Source organism: Lactuca virosa, chromosome 6, assembly GCF_052849685.1.
Source record: "Lactuca virosa cultivar CGN04683 chromosome 6, Lactuca_virosa_CGN04683_v6, whole genome shotgun sequence".
Classification (NCBI taxonomy): Eukaryota; Viridiplantae; Streptophyta; class Magnoliopsida; order Asterales; family Asteraceae; genus Lactuca; species Lactuca virosa.
Window position 1 is genome coordinate 277,544,142 of NC_136431.1, and position 17,957 is coordinate 277,562,098.

Consider the following 17,957-nt stretch of genomic DNA (forward strand, 5'->3'; position numbering starts at 1 on the left):
AATCTTTGTAGGTGCATTCCCGAGCACGGGGGTGGGTTTCACCCTGGCTAGAGTTAGTGCCCAGTCCACCTCCACTGGCACCACCAGAATTGACTTGCGCCAGAGCGGCGGTCACGGCTGCAGTCACGACTGTTTGGAACAACACCGGGTCGAATTGCGGAGGAACCGGCGGTGTAGGTGGTGGTGGTGGAGCTTGAGTTGCGGGGGTTCTCCTGGTTGGACGCTTGCGAGGCGGCATCCGGTACTGAAAGGTTACGAAAACGATGACAATAGTAAGAATCGATTTGTAAACATGATAAGAGTGTTTCTTGGACTAACTCTCTATAGTTTAACCAACAAAGGGAAATGTACTGCTAGGTTAGGGACACCCAAAAGTACAACTTCCCCATCAATTAGATACTGCCAATAGTACTGGTATTACTGATGTATAATGAGTTCGAGAAAGAAAAATGACCTAGCAGTAGGTCTTACATCAAACCATCAGGGAAAATGTTGGCAGTTTAGTAGCCTAGCTCGAGTACTTCCAAAGTTAGGAATGTTTACAGGCATGTACTCTATTGACTATAGAAAGAAGGCTATTCCTTAATCAAAAGAGAGGGATGAGTTGGCATCTTTTACTGGCGACGGGGATCCTTTGGGGCAAACCCTAAGATCAGCCAGTTGGCGCACAACTCCCTGAAGATGTCGCTCGTGCGTCCTCTGACGTGCTCGGAGTTCCATGACTTCCGCTCGGGATGCGGTTATGCCATTTACGCGAGAATGGGGAAAGAAAATTCATAGGCGTGCTTATCTATGATACTTATAAGATGATCGTTATTAGTCGACCCAATATTTGCATAGTGCATACCAATTACATGTAATCGAAGCAGAATAGACCTTCAAATAAGTGACCCTAACTCCAAGCCCACAATCAAACAAGAACAGGAAATGAAGCAAAGGTCACAGATTCTAAGTCTATAACGCCTTAGTCACATGTAACCGTGGTGTATCCACTTAGCAACTATTGCCCTACTAGTAACGACCCTTTTAGTTCTCACATATGTTGTAACTAGAATGCAGAATACTCCTATAGTATTCTTGTTCTGATGTTCTTGTAGCAGTATTGGTAAGTTTTAGACTTGTTGCAACACCACAACCATTCTTAGGCACATGCTAGCCACTCCTAGGAAAATGTAGTTGATCAGGCTACATCCACCTAGTTTTGGCCATATGTCTCTAAGCCTAACTGTGCTGTTCAACAATCTTAATACTTTTGTTCTGTTCTAGTATGATACTGACCCTTTGTATGAATGAATGTATATATATACTTAGTTAAATATTTTATTATTTAAAAGTATATATTCTTGTTCAAAGTGTTTTAGTCCCGATGTGTTTATAGTTTGTATATCTTTTATGGGTTGATATACTTGATTCACTATAAACAGTGCTCTGATACCAATCTGTCACACCCCAAAACCGAGAACGGCGGAATACGTTCTGGGGTGGAGGACGTCATGTACAGTATCATAACAAAGCATAATAGTAAAGACAAGCAACAACATCCATTGCATTAAGATAATAATTATAATACAAACGTGTTCAGTACAAATATTAGACACCAAAAATACAATCAAAATAAAGTGGAGTCTTGTGTGTGCTCCGTCTTCTCAAAAGCTGCATCCGTACCTGTCTACTGGTGACCTGAGAATACAAGTTATTTTGAAAACGTTTATCAGCATAAAGCTGGTGAGCTCATAAGTATTTAGTGTCATTTCCTGTATAAAAATATTCACAATTATACATTGTAAAAGGAAGTTTCGGTGCTCGAAAATAGTATGAGCCCTAGGAAACCCTATGTTTTCCAGAAAAAGTAGTCTTCACCAAGACCCGATGGTTTGTTTGTTCCTTTGATAATGTACAAGTTTTCCCAGTAGTTATTAGTTTGAAAATATAGTTTTAGACTTTATTCATGTATAGTAATGAGAAAAATATTTTACCCCAACAGTATCACTGTCGGCCATATGTAATGAAATGCAGGCTCCAGGGAGTATTAAATGTACAATACTCCTCAGGGAGTCTGTTGCCTTTAATTCTTAAAGTATTAATTAAAGGTTTGAATGTGAACTCGTACGTAACCATGCTGATTGACGATCGAATCCCTTTGACCCTCCAAGTCATATGTAGCGATGTGACATTTTGTCACCCCTGGGCCTAGACGGCTCGGACTGTAGCTAGCAGTCGGGATGTGGGAGTGTCTGTCCCGTATAGATCTATACACATAATGCCCGCTCTCCCTCCAGGAGACTCTGGTTACGCGGTGATAGCACAAAGATGTGTCGTATCGAGAAATAGTATGCCACATTCGATTTTAGTAAGTTCTCTTGTATAGTATGTATTGTTCTCTTTGTATAGCATATAGTGTTCTCTTTGTATAGTATGTAATGTTCTCTTTGTATAGCATATAGTGTTCTCTTTGTATAGTATGTAATGTTCTCCTTGTATAGTATATAGTGTTCTCTTGTATAGTACATAGCATATATTGACTCACAACTGAACTGACTCTGGTAGTTGTCATGGCAATAGCAGCACTGTGTAGTAATCTTTAACTATACCTATTATAGTTAAATAGTAATGTTGGTTGTATGTCCTTGATATTCAAATGATATTCAAAGGCATTGAACTGATATGAAAACTTTTATATCTGACACAAATATATAAGATATATAACTAAGAATTCAACGAGAGTCGGACTAATAACAAAATACCCTAAGCCCACAATCAAACAAGAACAGGAAATAAGGTGAGCTATTAGTCCTAAGTCCTTCAAGTCTTACTTATATAAATATATTGGTGTAGATATGGTTTGAGAATAAAAATTAGTTTAAACGAATTTTCGAAAATAGTTTTATAGTGATTTAACAAGAAAATGAATTTGGTAAGCATTTGAAAATAGTTTAATTGGCAATATAGTTGAAAATATAGAAAATCCCTTTTTGGTGGTAAAAACAATTAATAGTGTAAAAATCCTTTTGGTTGCAAGTTATAATTCACATGCGATTGTTACTATAACTTATTTGGTTCAACTTGTATTCCCCCCCCATAAAACAGTTAAAAACATTTAAAAAGGTTCATTTAGGGGTATGAACTCACCTGTAGTGAGTGAAGTGGATGGAAACTCCGGGTAGGATGCTAGGCGTCAAGTGAGGACTTGAACACACCTACGGATCCCATGTAACATGTAGTGATGTATAAAGTATCTAATTAGTTGTGTAATCACTAATTAAGTGAGTAAAGGCACTTTAATGAATCAAAACACTTTGTTTCAAGTGTTAGGAGTGCTAAAGGTTGCATCTAAGGAGTGTATAGCCTCACTATGGAGTTTACACTTCAAATGGCCACCCTTAAGTGTGTTTATGGTTGGGAGACCATTTCCCCCATGAGTTTACGGCCGTAAACTCATGGAAATGGTGAGTTTGGGTGTCTAAAGGTCTCATGCATCACAAGGAAGGCTTCTAGGATCAATTCAAAGGCTTGGGAAGTGATTAGGGTTCAAATGGGTACTCCCTTGGCGTTTACGGTCCTTGGACCACTCCTTGGGAGTTTACGGTCGTAAACTCTAGGGTTTACGGCCGTAAACCCTTGACCACTTCAACCATTTCATGTTTTAGGGTCCTAAGCTCATCTACACTAGTTTCCAGTTCATCAAACAAGCTAAGGAAGGGTTTAGGGGCATCAAAACACCATTTGAGGTGTTTACGGTTTTGGGTTTACGGTTCTTGAATTTTCAAGAACCGTAAACTCAAGTTTATGGCCAAAAAGTCATGATCTTGGGTTCCTTAGTCCATGCATGCAAGTATCTAAGCTATATCTAAGCATTAGAGAAGGTTTGGAAGTGTTTTGGGGCTTCAAAACCCTCACATAGGAGTTTACGGTTTTGGGAGGCTCCCCAAACCGTAAACACATGCATGTTGGGGTATTTGGATGATCCAACTCGAAATAGCATGAATACCAAGCTAGAAAATCAAGTTAGGAAGATTGCCTTTGATTTTTGAGGCTTGAAAGTGGTGTTCTTGAGCCAAACCCGATTTTAGAGAGAGAAGGTAGAGAAAGAAAGCTCCAAGGTGGGGAAAAGACTCTAAAGGTGGACACTCCTCCTTTATATATGGCTGCCTAGTGGGAACCCACCATACACTGTCGTTTAAACGGAGCTAAGTGTTTTTACCGGGTAAACTAACCGTAACCCGACTTAGTTGTTTTTATCCCGTCAATAAATATATTATAATAATAATTCAAAAATGAATTATTTAGATAAATATAAGTTAACGGAAAATTTTAATAAAACTAACTTTTATTAACGGAAACGGGTTATAGTGACGGAGTAAATTTCGGGTTGTCACAGCTTAATTCTTTCTGTCGTCTTGAGCACCACTTCGGTGCTCCCCATGACCCTCTGGCCTGATGGGTTTGAGCTACAAGGACATCCTATGTGCTCATGCAAACCCTAATGCTTGGATCTAGGTTTGTCTAATTGTACATGCATTCAGCCAAGACTTTCTAACCCTAGATCTAATAATAATAATTCGAAATTATAATGGCCAATCAGATCTAGAAGATTACCTCTTGTTGCTTACTTGAATCTTTCTTCTTCCTTGAGCTTAGAGTCACAAGTGTAACTCCTCTAATGGCTTACAAACACCAACTAGCAAGAGGGTAGTATTTGAGAGAGAGAAGGAGGCACTTGAAATCAGCTCTAGGGTTCTAGGAGAAGCAGTGGCCGATTTCTGTAACCTAGGGGATCTATTTATACTGTGAGCAGCTAGGGTTTCAGTCAAAACCCTAATGGATAGCTTAAACATTAAGCAGCCCATGAAACCTTCTGGAATAAGGCCATGGACGAAAATATGATGGACTCCCATCATAATTTCGTTCACCCCTTAGTCCATTAGGTTTCCCAGCCCAAAATACAACTATCAAACATTTGACAGTTTAAGTCCCTTTATTCAATTAATCTCTTTTAGTCACCAAATTAATTCCTAATTAATCTATGACTAATATTAATCAAATAATATGATTTCTCCTTTAATATATTATTCTTATAATATAATAATAAACCATAATATCTTCTCTCTCTTCATAAATTACCCTGTCAAGTTGCTATGGTGAAGGCAACCCAAAAGGACCATGCACAACCGGGTCAAGTACTTACCAAATATAGTTACGGGCTTAGACACTAATCCAACATGGCCAACCTCACCCCAACATATCAGGGTCCTGCACTTCCTCCCGTATAACATCTCAAAGGGAGGACGATCGATACTCGCGTGGTAGCTGTTGTTGTAGGAGAATTCAGCCAATGGGAGGTAAGTATCCTAGCTACCACCGAAATCTAGCACACACGCCCACATCATATCTTCCAAAGTCTGGATGGTCCGCTCGCTCTGACCATCCGTCTGCGGGTGAAATACGGTGCTAAAGTGCAGACGAGTACCCAACTCGTCATGGAACTTCTTCCAGAACCTGGAAGTAAACCGCACATCCCTGTCGGAAATCACAAAGACTGGCACTACATGCCGAGCCACCACCTCTCGAATGTAAATGTCGGCCAACTTCTCGGCTGATATACTCTCCTGGATCGGTATAAAATGGGCGCTCTTGGTCAACCGATCCACAATGACCCATATGGAAACCACTCCCCGCGCGGTCCTGGGAAGTTTGGTGATGAAGTCCATGGTAATATCTTCCCATTTCCACATGAAAATATCCAACGGCTGCATCTTGCCGTGTGGCCTCTGGTGCTCGGCCTTGACCTTCCTGCAGGTCAAGCACCGCTCCACATACCATGCTATGTCCTGCTTCATGCAGGGCCACCAATAGTCAAGACGAAGATCCCTATACATCTTCGTCGCCCCGAGATGAATAGAAAACCTGGATTTGTGCGCCTCCTCCATCAATATCTGACGCACGCCTCCATGATAGGGGACTTACACCCTACGGTGAAGGGTCAACAACCCTCGACTATCATAGTCAAAAGAGGAAACCTAGCCCACAATACGCTCGCTCTTCCGGTGTTCCTCCTTCATCCCCTCCTGTTGGGCCTCTCGGATCCGCTCCAACAGCGGAGCCACCACGGTCATCCTCATACAGATACCCCTGATCGGCGCTGCCTTGCGGCTAAGCGCGTCGGCCACAACATTGGCCTTCCCCGGATGGTAGAGGATCTCGCAATCATAATCCTTCACCATATCAAGCCACCGACGCTGCCTCATATTCAGATTCGGCTGGTCCATGAGATACCTCAGGCTCTTGTGGTCCGTGTAGATGGTACAACGAACCCCATAGAGGTAATGACACCAAATCTTAAGGGCAAAAACAATAGCCCCCAACTCCAAATCATGCGTCGGATAATTCGCCTCGTGAGGCTTCAACTGCCTCGAAGCGTAAGCAATAAGATGTCCTCTCTGCATCAAAACTGTGCCCAAACCCGAGATGGACGCATCGCAGTATACGACAAAATTCTCCATGCCCTCTGGCAGAGCTAAGATTGGCACCTCGCACAATCTCTGTCTCAATGTCTCAAATGCAACCTGCTGCTCAGGCCCCCAGCGAAAGACCACGGCTTTCCTCGTCAGCCTAGTCAGGGGCACGGCTATCTTGGAGAAATCCTAGATGAATCTCCGATAATATCCGACTAATCCTAGGAAATTCCGAATCTCAGATGGAGACCTCGGAACCTCCCATCTCATCACGGCCTCCACTTTGGCCGGGTCATCTGATATCCCGTTCTGGTTGACAAGGTGCCCAAGAAACTGCTCCTCGCGCAACCGGAACTCACATTTGGAGAACTTAGCATACAAGTTCTCCCTCCTCAAAGTATCCAGAACCTCCCGCAAGTGTTCCTCATGCTGCTCTTGCGTCTTGGAATAAACCAAGATGTCATCAATGACAACTATCACAGACCGATCCAACATCGGTCTGCACACGCGGTTCATGAGATCCATAAACGCGGTAGGAGCATTGGTGAGCCCGAAAGGCATCACCACGAACTCATAGTGACCATAACGCATCCGAAAGGCATTCTTCTGTACATCCTCCTCTCTGACCCTCATCTGATGATAACCTGAACGCAAATCAATCTTGGAGAACCAAGATGCTCCCTGTAGCTGCTCAAAGAGGTCATCGATCCTCGGGAGTGGATAATGGTTCTTCACCGTTACCTTATTCAGCTCCCGATAATCTATACACATCCGATGCGACCCGTCCTTCTTCTTTACAAACATAATCGAGGCTCCCCAGGGCGAACTGCTCGGTCTAATGAATCCCTTGTCTAACAGCTCCTGCAGCTGTGTAGACAACTCCTACATCTCAGGAGGAGCCAACCGATACAGTGCCTTGGCTATCGGAGCCGCACCTGGGACTAGGTCGATCCTGAACTCCACCTGCCTCTCCGGAGGTATCCCGGGCAACTCCTCGGGGAATACATCCGCAAACTCAAGCACTACTGGCACATCACCCATCGTCGCCCCTCTCGTCTCCCGGGTGTCCATAACATAGGCGACGTATTCTGCGCAACCCTGCTGAAGGTAGCGCCTAACCCTCGCTGCCGAACATAAAGCTGGTCCTCGCTGTGGCCTCTCGCCCTGAATCACCAACTCTCCCCCACCCGGGGTCCTGATCCGAACCAACTGCTGCGCGCAGTCAATCACTGCCCCATTGGGACTTAGCCAATCCATACCAATAATAACCTTGTTGCCCCTCAACGGTATGGGAACCAAATCCCCTAGATAACGCTCTTCGAACAATAATAACCTTGTTGCCCCCTCAACGGTATGGGTCCCTCAAGCATCCTGCTGCATATCGCACCTTCGACCCCTCGGGGCAGAAGCTAGTCAACTATACAGACTCAATGTCTGCAATCCATCGTCTGGCAGCAATGGGGTCCTTCGCCCCATGGAAATCCGGCGCACCACTGCCCCTGAAGTCCTTAAAGGACAGTGTGCGTGATCCTTACTGGCTGGTCGCCATGTCATTCCTGAACGCCCTGAGGTGATCTTCCATCATCTCGATGATCCCTTCCTTGATCGACCCAAAGATGACCGGGGTCGCATCAACGATGCCTCTAGTGATCTCGGACACGATGAACTCGCGTAGCCTCTCATCCACTGGTTCGGAACCTAAACCCGAACCCGATCCCTCTCCTGAACTGCCAACTGCTGGCCTCGGACGTAGTACCACCATTCTGCAACACATAATTACAATCGTCAGTGATACTGATACATCTAGAGGGATCACATCTATCACAAGTTTCCTAGTTTCGTCTCAGCCTTCCTCGACTCAAGTACGGATCCTCTGCTTTCAGTAGTACGGGCCCATACTACCTTCCACATTTATCCGTACTTTCCTCAAGAACTGCCTCGACTCCACCAAGTCCCTTCTATTGCTACTGATCTCTGCTACTCTCATCCTAGGCTTGCCCTAGGGTACCTCTAACTTCACCTAAACCAGTCCTCAGCTGCTGAAGGCCTCTTTGAATCGCCAATTAGCCACCATATGGATACAATCACATGCTACGAGGTTCAGATAATCCTTCGAGTAAGGGACTCATCCCTACAACGGTTAGGACTCAGACAAGAGCTACGCAATAGGGTCAAATCCAACACTCTGAGATTATTCAACCCTGATTGCATGTGACCTAACGTACCGACCTAATAGCTAACTCCCATCACTCTGAGTCCCGCAAATCACAAAGCAAGTAGCATTCAGACAAAAAGGAAAAAAGCTCGAGCAATTCTATCCACATAACAAGAATCTGTACAAGCATGCGATATAAGCTCATATAACCAGGCATAACCTAAACAGGCTATCCTATCTTTGTCTAATCAACACTATCATGTAGCTCAAGAGCACATATAACAGGCACATAAGGCATCCTTCCTAGATCCTTAGTCCTAATCTAGCATGCTGTTCTACTGAACTGATAATCATAACATAAACTTGTATGGGTACTTTGGGGAAAACTTACTTGAGCTCGGCCGGTCGCGCACATCACACACCTTGTTCTTTCTTAAAACTCTTTAACTTAGATTTTAGAAAACCATTTCCTTTGTAAAAATCTTTTAATCCCTCGGTTTGAGTCCAGACACCCCCGAGGGTGTATCCGAATCCCTCAAACCAAGGCTCTGATACCAACTTGTAACATCCCAAATTCCGAGTCCAAAAATTTCAATTTTGATATACCGATTTAGAAAACATTTATCATAAAAAAACATCACCATGTCATATCATTTCATAAAACCATAATCTCATGTCAGAAAATCATATAATAAAAGTAGTAACAATGTCAGAGTACAATCCCAAGAAATCTCATAAGGCGGAATCCAATGTGTGTATGATGTGCAGCTACCGCGCCGGCTCCTTCCCCTTCGCTGAAGAGGTACCTGAACCAAAACTGAAAACTGTAAGCCCGAAGCTTAGTGAGTTCCCCCATCGTACCACATACCATACAATCAGATAACATACATATACTGTCAGCCATATCTGGGTGCCCAACCTACCCCTTCGGTCCTCTCGACCGGATACTGCCTAGCATACCTGGGTGCTGGCCTCCCCTTCGGTCCTCTCGATCGGATACTGCCTAACATACCTGGGTGCTGGCCTCCCCTTCGGTCCTCTCAACCGGATACTGCCTAGCATACCTGGGTGCTGGCCTCCCCTTCGGTCCTCTCGACCGGATACTGGGGACTATTTCACCCCTCTACTACTACCACATAACATGTAACACATAATCATATTCTATCTAGCATGACTGGGTATGACTACCCCTTTCGGCCCTATCGACCGGAAATCTTGGGGACTATCTCCCCTACTGCTACTAGCATATAACATCATATCATACTGGCACATAACATATCAGGTAGTAGCAAACCTAGATGAATATCACAAAGACAATCATCTAACATACGACTCCTACTGGTGGGCCGACATTGGTGCCTTAGACCCACTTCTACTGGAAGGTAACTCACCTCGTAAGGCTGACTGCTGAAAAGCTGATCGGCAGATGTCTGACTGCTGCTCCGGTGATCCTCCGGCTATAAATCCATAAAACACTTCATCAGACACTGATAACTACTCTTAGGGTAAAATGACTATTTTACCCCTGACCAAGTCAAAGTCAAAGTCAACTTCCAGTTGACTCGACTCGCCGAGTTGGGCCGCCAACTCGTCGAATCCCTATCCCTTCATCAGTCCTTCTCCACGCCTCTTCTCGTCAAGTTTGGCAACGACTCGACGAGTTCTCCCTCTAGAACAACCCCGAATGAACCTTCATCCGACTCGCCGAGTCGTATGAACAACTCGTCGAGTTCATCTCCATCCTATGAAAAAGTCCTGCCCTTGACTCGCCGAGTTGTATGAACAACTCGTCGAGTTCATCTTCGAACGTTGGGATATTGCCTTGGACTTGTCGAGTCTGTTCATACACTCGCCGAGTCCTATGACTCCCAGGTCTATGGTTAAGTCCAATACGTTGGGTCATTCCCCCGGACCCCTCTAAGACCACTCTAACACTCATTGGGTTCCTTCGAACGATAACAGAAAAGGGAAGTCAAGCCATGGACTCGCCGAGTCCCAAGAATGACTCACCGAGTCGAGAATGACCTAGTCTTATTTCTCGATTTCTGATGTACAACACTTGACCAAAAGATAGATCTAGGCTTCTAGGATCGATCTAGCACGTAAAGTTACAAACTTTACATGCATGCATGGGACTATGAGCTCAAATGGCCCTAAATGAGACTCTTAAGATGCATGGGGCTCTCCAAGGCTCCAAAATCAGTCCCTTTCTGCCTTGTAACCCCTTAAAGACCTTGGATCTGAAGTCTTAGCCCCTAACCATGCTTTCACTCATGATTGGTCACCAAGAATGGCTCCTAAAAGCCCTAAATCACCCCAAAAGGGATCTAAAACATGAAAGAGCAAGGTATCAGCTTTATACCTTTAAAGAACTGCAGAGGGTGCGCAAACTCGAACTCCTCTGGCCTCCTCTTGATTCCTCAAGCCTTTCTCTTCCTTCTTGTGTTCCAAAATCACCAAAAACCACCACAAAGGCCTTAGATCTTTACACAAACGATTAGGGTTTGATATGGAGAGTTCTTGAGAGCAATAGGGACGAAGGGAGGCTGAATAAGATGCTTAAATAGGGTGCAATCCCTTAAATTAGAGTTTTGTCCAATCAGGGCCTACTCGTCGAGTCTGGCTGCCGACTCATCGAGTAGGTCATTAAACTCCCGGGTCCAAGTCACTCCTACTCGTTGAGTTGGCCATCAACTCGCCGAGTTCTAGGCCAAAAATGAATAATGCTTGAATGAAATTCATACCAGGAACCGGGTGCTACAAACGCCTCCAACTCATCTCTGTCTCTGGCATTCTCAACATTCTGTTCTCGACATACATTTTTTTCTTTTGGTTTTGAACAAAAAGAAAACAAGAGCAGCTAAAGAATGAAATTAACCTAGAAGAAATGATTTTTAACCCTAGTTAACCGTACAGGCATTGTCATCTTTTCTTTCTTAATTTACGTGTGTGTGTGTATATATATATATATATATATATATATATATATATATATATATATATATATATATATATATACACACTAGTGGTGTACCCGCGCAAAGCGGCAGCGACAAATAGTTTCCGGGCGGTAATTAACTCATTTCGTTGAATAGTTTCCTTGAGGCAAAACAGTGACGAGGATGAGCCGTTGCGAGCCTAGCATTATAGGTGTCTGGTGTAAGAATGATATGAAAGTGACATTACATGCTAGTAAGTTGTACTGTTTCATTCTTACCACACATACACACTCATAAAAGACATGAATTTTGTTCCAAGTGGAAGTGGAATGTCAACTATAATAAGTTTATGCAAAGATTATTTGATTGTGATGCCTTCATATAGATGGTTGTAAACTTCAAACAATTTCGTAAACGAAAATGCTACAAATGAGGAGATTGAAGTGCCTAAAATTGTGATTACGCATGCTTTAGACTTCATCAAGAAGTTGCCTCGAGCAAGTAAAATGTCCAAGTTAATTTCATTATAATCATTTTAGTAAAAGCAGTAACATCATCTATTCATTATTAATGGTGTTTTTGTCAGAGGCTTACAATGGTAGACGAAAATGGGAGTCGATTATTGGTTGGGAAGAAAAAAAAAGAATAGCAACAAGGGCTTTCTGACAGCTTCTTCCCTTCCAATTAGAAACCTCCTATTTTATACATGTAGTTTAATTTTTAAAATTTTTTTCATTATTGTTTTAATCAAACTATGTGAAAAGTATTATTTACTCAATCCAAAGTAAGGTTGTTAGTTTATAGCAATTAATTGATACTCAAGTTTTCTGTAATATTAAATAAATATATTTGAACATAAATATCTAGTCAAACTATTACACGTGGAATGTTTTTCCTTTTTATCTATTCATCTTCACCAAACATTATATGGTTACTGATTAAGAAATACATATACTGCTTATACCATATGCAACAAAACCACTGCCTTGAAGATGTATCAATCATCTAATAAAAATGTTGCCCTTTTGTAAATTAATTTAACATACAATTTATAATAACTAAACTAATCTCACAACCATATCGAATCCCTCAAACAATCTTGAGGTTTTGGTTTGATCTGCATGGGTTTACCAAGCTTAGATTTATCTTCTATTTTTTCAATATGGCGAGCCTTGTTAGAAAACGAAACAGGAAACCCTTTAGCATCATCCCATAATTCCAAAATTACCCCTGACCCCACACAAAGCTCTTGTTGATAAAAAGCTGCAAATGGGCCAGCTGCGACCCTGATCACCTTCAGGTAATTGGACGGTGCCAATAACATCTTTTTCTTCTATATGCAAACTGCAATCATAGAAAACCGGACCATGCCGAACCTGTCGAAAACACGTGTAAATGCATATTAAGTCTGTTATTAAGTGAAAAATTGAAGTCATGTAATGTTTACATTTACCTTGCATCTTAAGTGGTTTAAGTTGTGAGGAGGATATCCCTTGATCCATCTAAAGGATCCAACACGAAATGATCGCCTTCTTTTATCAACAGAGTAATAATTTCTTGATACAAAAACCATATTATTTTTTTACATCTTTCTCAACAACATACCTGCATGGAAACATGACATGTATTTTTTTATAAATAAATAAATCTTTAAATATTTTTACATAATAATAATAATAATAATAATAAAAGGTTTACAATGGTCCTCCTGCAAGACCCAAACCTTGGCGTTGACCAATTGTGTAAAACCAGAAGCCCTGTGGACGCCTAAAAAATCACCTGTTTCAGCATCTAATAATAAAAACTTTCTTTTTCACCAATATGTCTTCCAACAAATTTGCTGAACCAAATCAGTATAATAATTACATAAATTTCCACTTTATATATATATATATATATATATATATATATATATATATATATATATATATATATATATATATATATATATATATATATATATATATCATCTCCAAAGTTGAGATTTTTGTTAACAAACATAACATAAACATACCTTCTCAAGAAAGCATATTCCCTGTGAATCCCTTCTTTCTTGGTTAGGCAAATCAAATTTTCAGGCAACCTTCGGACTTCTTCCTGATAATTTGATTGGTTTAAATAGTAAATTCATGAATTATGTTTTGTGTTTCATAAAGCAAACTTACTTACTTTTTGAATACATCTAAGAGGAAGCACTAGTCTTTTAAGCTGAGCTTGTGAGAGATATGATAGAAAGTAGGTCTGATCCTTCACTAGAAATTCTAACATGTATCCCTCACTGACAGGCATCAGGAAGTTGGTAATGAAAATAAGTAGAGCATATCTTTACCATATTCTTTGACAGCTGAAGAAATGAAAGCTCATTGGTTTCATCTGTAAGGGGGTGAATAACTTTTGCATAATGTCCAGAAGCAACAAACTCAAAATCCATGTTACTGATGGCATCCATGAACGCACCTACAGATATAAAATAAAAATGAAATAAATGACAAATGAGAACAATAAAAGATGAAAGCAAGCAATATGATTACGCACCAAATTTGAATCTTGTATTGCAAAGAACGTCAGGGTTAGGTGTACACTCACATTTATACTCATAAATAAGGTAAGATACCCGCAACATTGTTACGTGTAAGCAATAAGTTACATTGATGTCACACCCCCGAACCGTCAGAAAAACAACGGCGGAAACGTCCGGGGGCGGCGACGTCATTCGTAGTATCACAACAATCGTATCATAGCAATCAAAGTAAACACAACCATTACATTACAATATGAATATTTACAACTGTTTGAGAACATAGTTTGTACATAACATTATATAACAAAAGATAAAGACGAGACTCCAAAAATGCTCCGTCTTCTCCAAAAGCTGGTATGGTACCTGTCTATCGTTGCCCTGAGAATACAAGCGGTTTTGAAAACGTATCAGCATAAAGCTGGTGAGTTCATAAGCATATTTTTGTATTGAAAACTAGTCACTAAGTTTGTATAAATAGTTTCTTTCCATTATAAGTAAATATCGTTTGTATCGAAAACCGTTGTTACCGAGTTCTGGAATATGTTTACATGCTTACCAAGAAAATCCAATATTTTCTAACATGTTTGTTGGTTTCTGTATGAAAAGTACGTTCTGTTCGAAAACCCTGGCTACCACCAGTATGTAATGTATGATCGTTCGGAAACCCTGGTTACCACCAGTATGTATAGTAGTTTTATTACTTAAAATAAAACTATTGAAGAAGGAAATCCCGTAAACAATGATTAGTTTATACTTATTGTGAGTCGTATAACCATACTAATATGACTGATGACCTCCTTGACGTTTCTTCAGGCGTCGCACGTTTACAAAAATTTGTCACCCCAGGCGTGCCCGCCTAACTGTAGCTAACAGTTCAGGTGTGGGATTGTCAGTACCGAATAGATCTATTCACAAATTTCACGCTCTCCCTCCAGGACACTCTGGTTATACTTAAGGCGAGGATTAATTGGTACCCCGAGGGGCAAAACGAAGATAGTCTCACAATCTTGTATTAACTAGTTTACGTGTTTGTTCGGTTGTTCTCGAGTTTGAAATCGTTTGTAACGGTGTAGAGTATAAATAATTATACATAAAATAATTATTTAGCATGATACTCTAGTTTTGTATTCGTAGTAATGGATAAACTAAATCTGACATAGTTTATATGTTTGACTTTGCATGAAGTTTGAATCTATAAGACTGGTAATGAAATCCCAAACTATACCTATTATAGTTTGAATGGTTTGTTACGTTCGCATAAGGTTTTGAAACTATGCAATTATAAATTGAAAACACCCCTTATGCTCCGCATAATACAAAAGGGATAATTGTATCTAAACGTTTGATAGAAAATCGTTGTAATTGCATCAGTTTTTAAGTTATGAAAACCTTTATGTTTAGCTTGTATTCCCCCCCTGAAAACATGAAAAACTCAGAAAAGTGTAGGGGTATGAACTCACAGTTTAACGTAGGATTCGAGTGTTCAATTCGTTATGAGCGCCGAGTGTCAACCGATGTTTTGTACGCGTGTGGACCCTATTAACATATATTGCACATATATGTATTAGATTGGGTATCTCATGACAAATCATGATGGAAAACCACCCTAAAGACTTGGAATCACTAGAACTAAGTGTCCCATGTTCCATACTTAGTGATCTTTACAAGTTTAAGGCCAAATATGAGCATTAGAGTGGGTGTATGGCCATAAAAGTGGGTGTGCGGCCAGGGAGTGCAGCCAGACTTGTGTGTGCGGCTGCACACAGGAGTGTGCGGCCGTACAGGGGGTGTGTGCGGCCGTACACAGGAGTGTGCGTCCGTACACTCCTCATTTGTGCCCGAAATGTCGATTTTTGAGGTGTTTCAAGTTCCAAACTAAGTCTTAATTCGATTATAGAGGCCATACTCTCACTTTGGAGGGTATTTGAGTGTGTGCGGTCACCTTATGAAGGTGTGCGGCCGCACTCCTTCAATGGATGAAGAACACGAAGAACACTATGAGTTTTAGGCTTAGATTTAGGTCTCTTACCACTATAACAAGCTGAATGGTGAAGTAGTTCACGTTTTTGAGACCTTAAGAGTGTTCTTGGATGAAGTTTTTAGAGAGAGAAGTAGAGAGAGAGTAGTGTGCAACCAAAGAAGAAAAAGTGACTGAAAGGGGGTTCTCTACTATATATAGGGTCGGGTGTGTGGCTGGGGGAGTGTGTGCGGCTGGCTGGCCGCACACTCGGGTGTGCGGCCGCACACACCTTCCTTGGTGTGATTGGCTCGATTTTGTGATGCTACACACTTTCTAACCCTTCTTAAGACTCATATCTGTGTTATACTAAGCCTAAAGCACTCATATGGACCCAAAATTTCGCTAAGAGATGATAAGTTCGAGTGTAATATTGATATACGGATTAATTGTACAGGATTAAAAGTTTCAGGTTGTCACAATTGATGATGATGAATGTGAGAAAATGCATCAAGAGGGGTGTCACTAACCACTTTGTCCTAATATTCATCTGTCAGATGTACAACGTCCAGTGCTACATCAACATGGAAAAAAAATGTTGATATATTTCCTTCAATACTAATCAAACTTGGAAGAAACAAAGAAAAAGATCACATAATCAGGGATTTGAGTGATAGAATCGAGAAGTTAATCTGTTAAAACAAAACAGGGAAATGTTTTTGAGCCTTCAAATCCAGTTAAGCACTAACAGAAATCTGAAGATAAAATGAGATGGATAATATGAAGGTGAAGAAAGCAATCTGATTGCAAACAGCTTTTGCGTACTTTAAATCCTCTTCCCATGGACATTCACACCAAAAGTTCTGGAAATCTTCCTACGAACGAATTTAGTAACAGAACTAGCTAAGGAATTATAGGTTTCAAACTTCAAAATGCTCAAATACAAAGAGAAAGGTAAAAGTAAAATAAGAAACCAATAAGAGAGGAGATTTCTATTCATTTTAATCATATCATCCAGCACAAAAATCGATGTTAAACTCTTGAATTGGAGCAGATGTATCATCCGACAAGAGATGAGAAATTTGCAAAAACTTACAATTTGAATTTTTAGATAACCAACAAAATTAAGTTTATATTCGAAACCAGACATTGTGGGCATAAACCTGAATAATTTGATTCGTATATGCATTGTAAGGTAGAAAGCGGTGCAGGAGTGTCCGACTGCGTGGAGGAGGCGAAATGCGACACTGCTATCAACGCGACCAATAAGAAGAACCGTAATTTTGAGAGGGCGCTTGCTATTGGTCATTGAGCAAGACAAGTAACTGCTGTCCAAATCAGAAGTCGTGTCGTTAGAAATTTTGGGAACTGCTGTAGATGATAGAGAACGAGGTGTGTTGATGGATAAGATTGTTCTATCAGCTCGAGGGTAGCTTTGTCGATTTATTAACCGCTGGGGTTTGTGAAGCGAGTGTGAGACGAATGCCTTGAGGGGTAAAGAGTACAGCTTTGTGGTGGGGTGAAACAGAGCGGCCATTGTTGTTCTGAGCATCATTTCTTCGAGCTTTTGCGCCGTGTTGATGACCCTGTGCGTGAAAATAATAATTTAGAATGAACTTTTTACACTTTCACCCCTATACTTTAAATTTCCTGTCACTTTTATATCAAGACATAAAAAGTTAAACACTACTACTAGCCCAATAGAAAGCTCAGCATAATCATTGAAATATAAGTTAAACACCTCTTTAATTTGCAAAAATAGTACAACTTACTAGCATGTAATTTCATTTTCATATCATTCTTACACCAGACACCTATAATGCTAGGCTCGCAACGGCTCATCCCCATCGTTGGCATTATTCGCCTCCAACTCATCTCTGTCTCCGGCATTCTCAGCATTCTATTCTCGACATATATTTTTTTTCTTTTGGTT

At 41.1% G+C, this 17,957-nt stretch overlaps 1 pseudogene; it reads right to left on the reverse strand.

Annotated features, from left to right (window-relative positions):
• Positions 1 to 12,615: 12,615 nt before the first annotated feature.
• Positions 12,616 to 17,576, reverse strand: LOC145122564 (uncharacterized; annotated as a pseudogene).
• Positions 17,577 to 17,957: the final 381 nt, after the last annotated feature.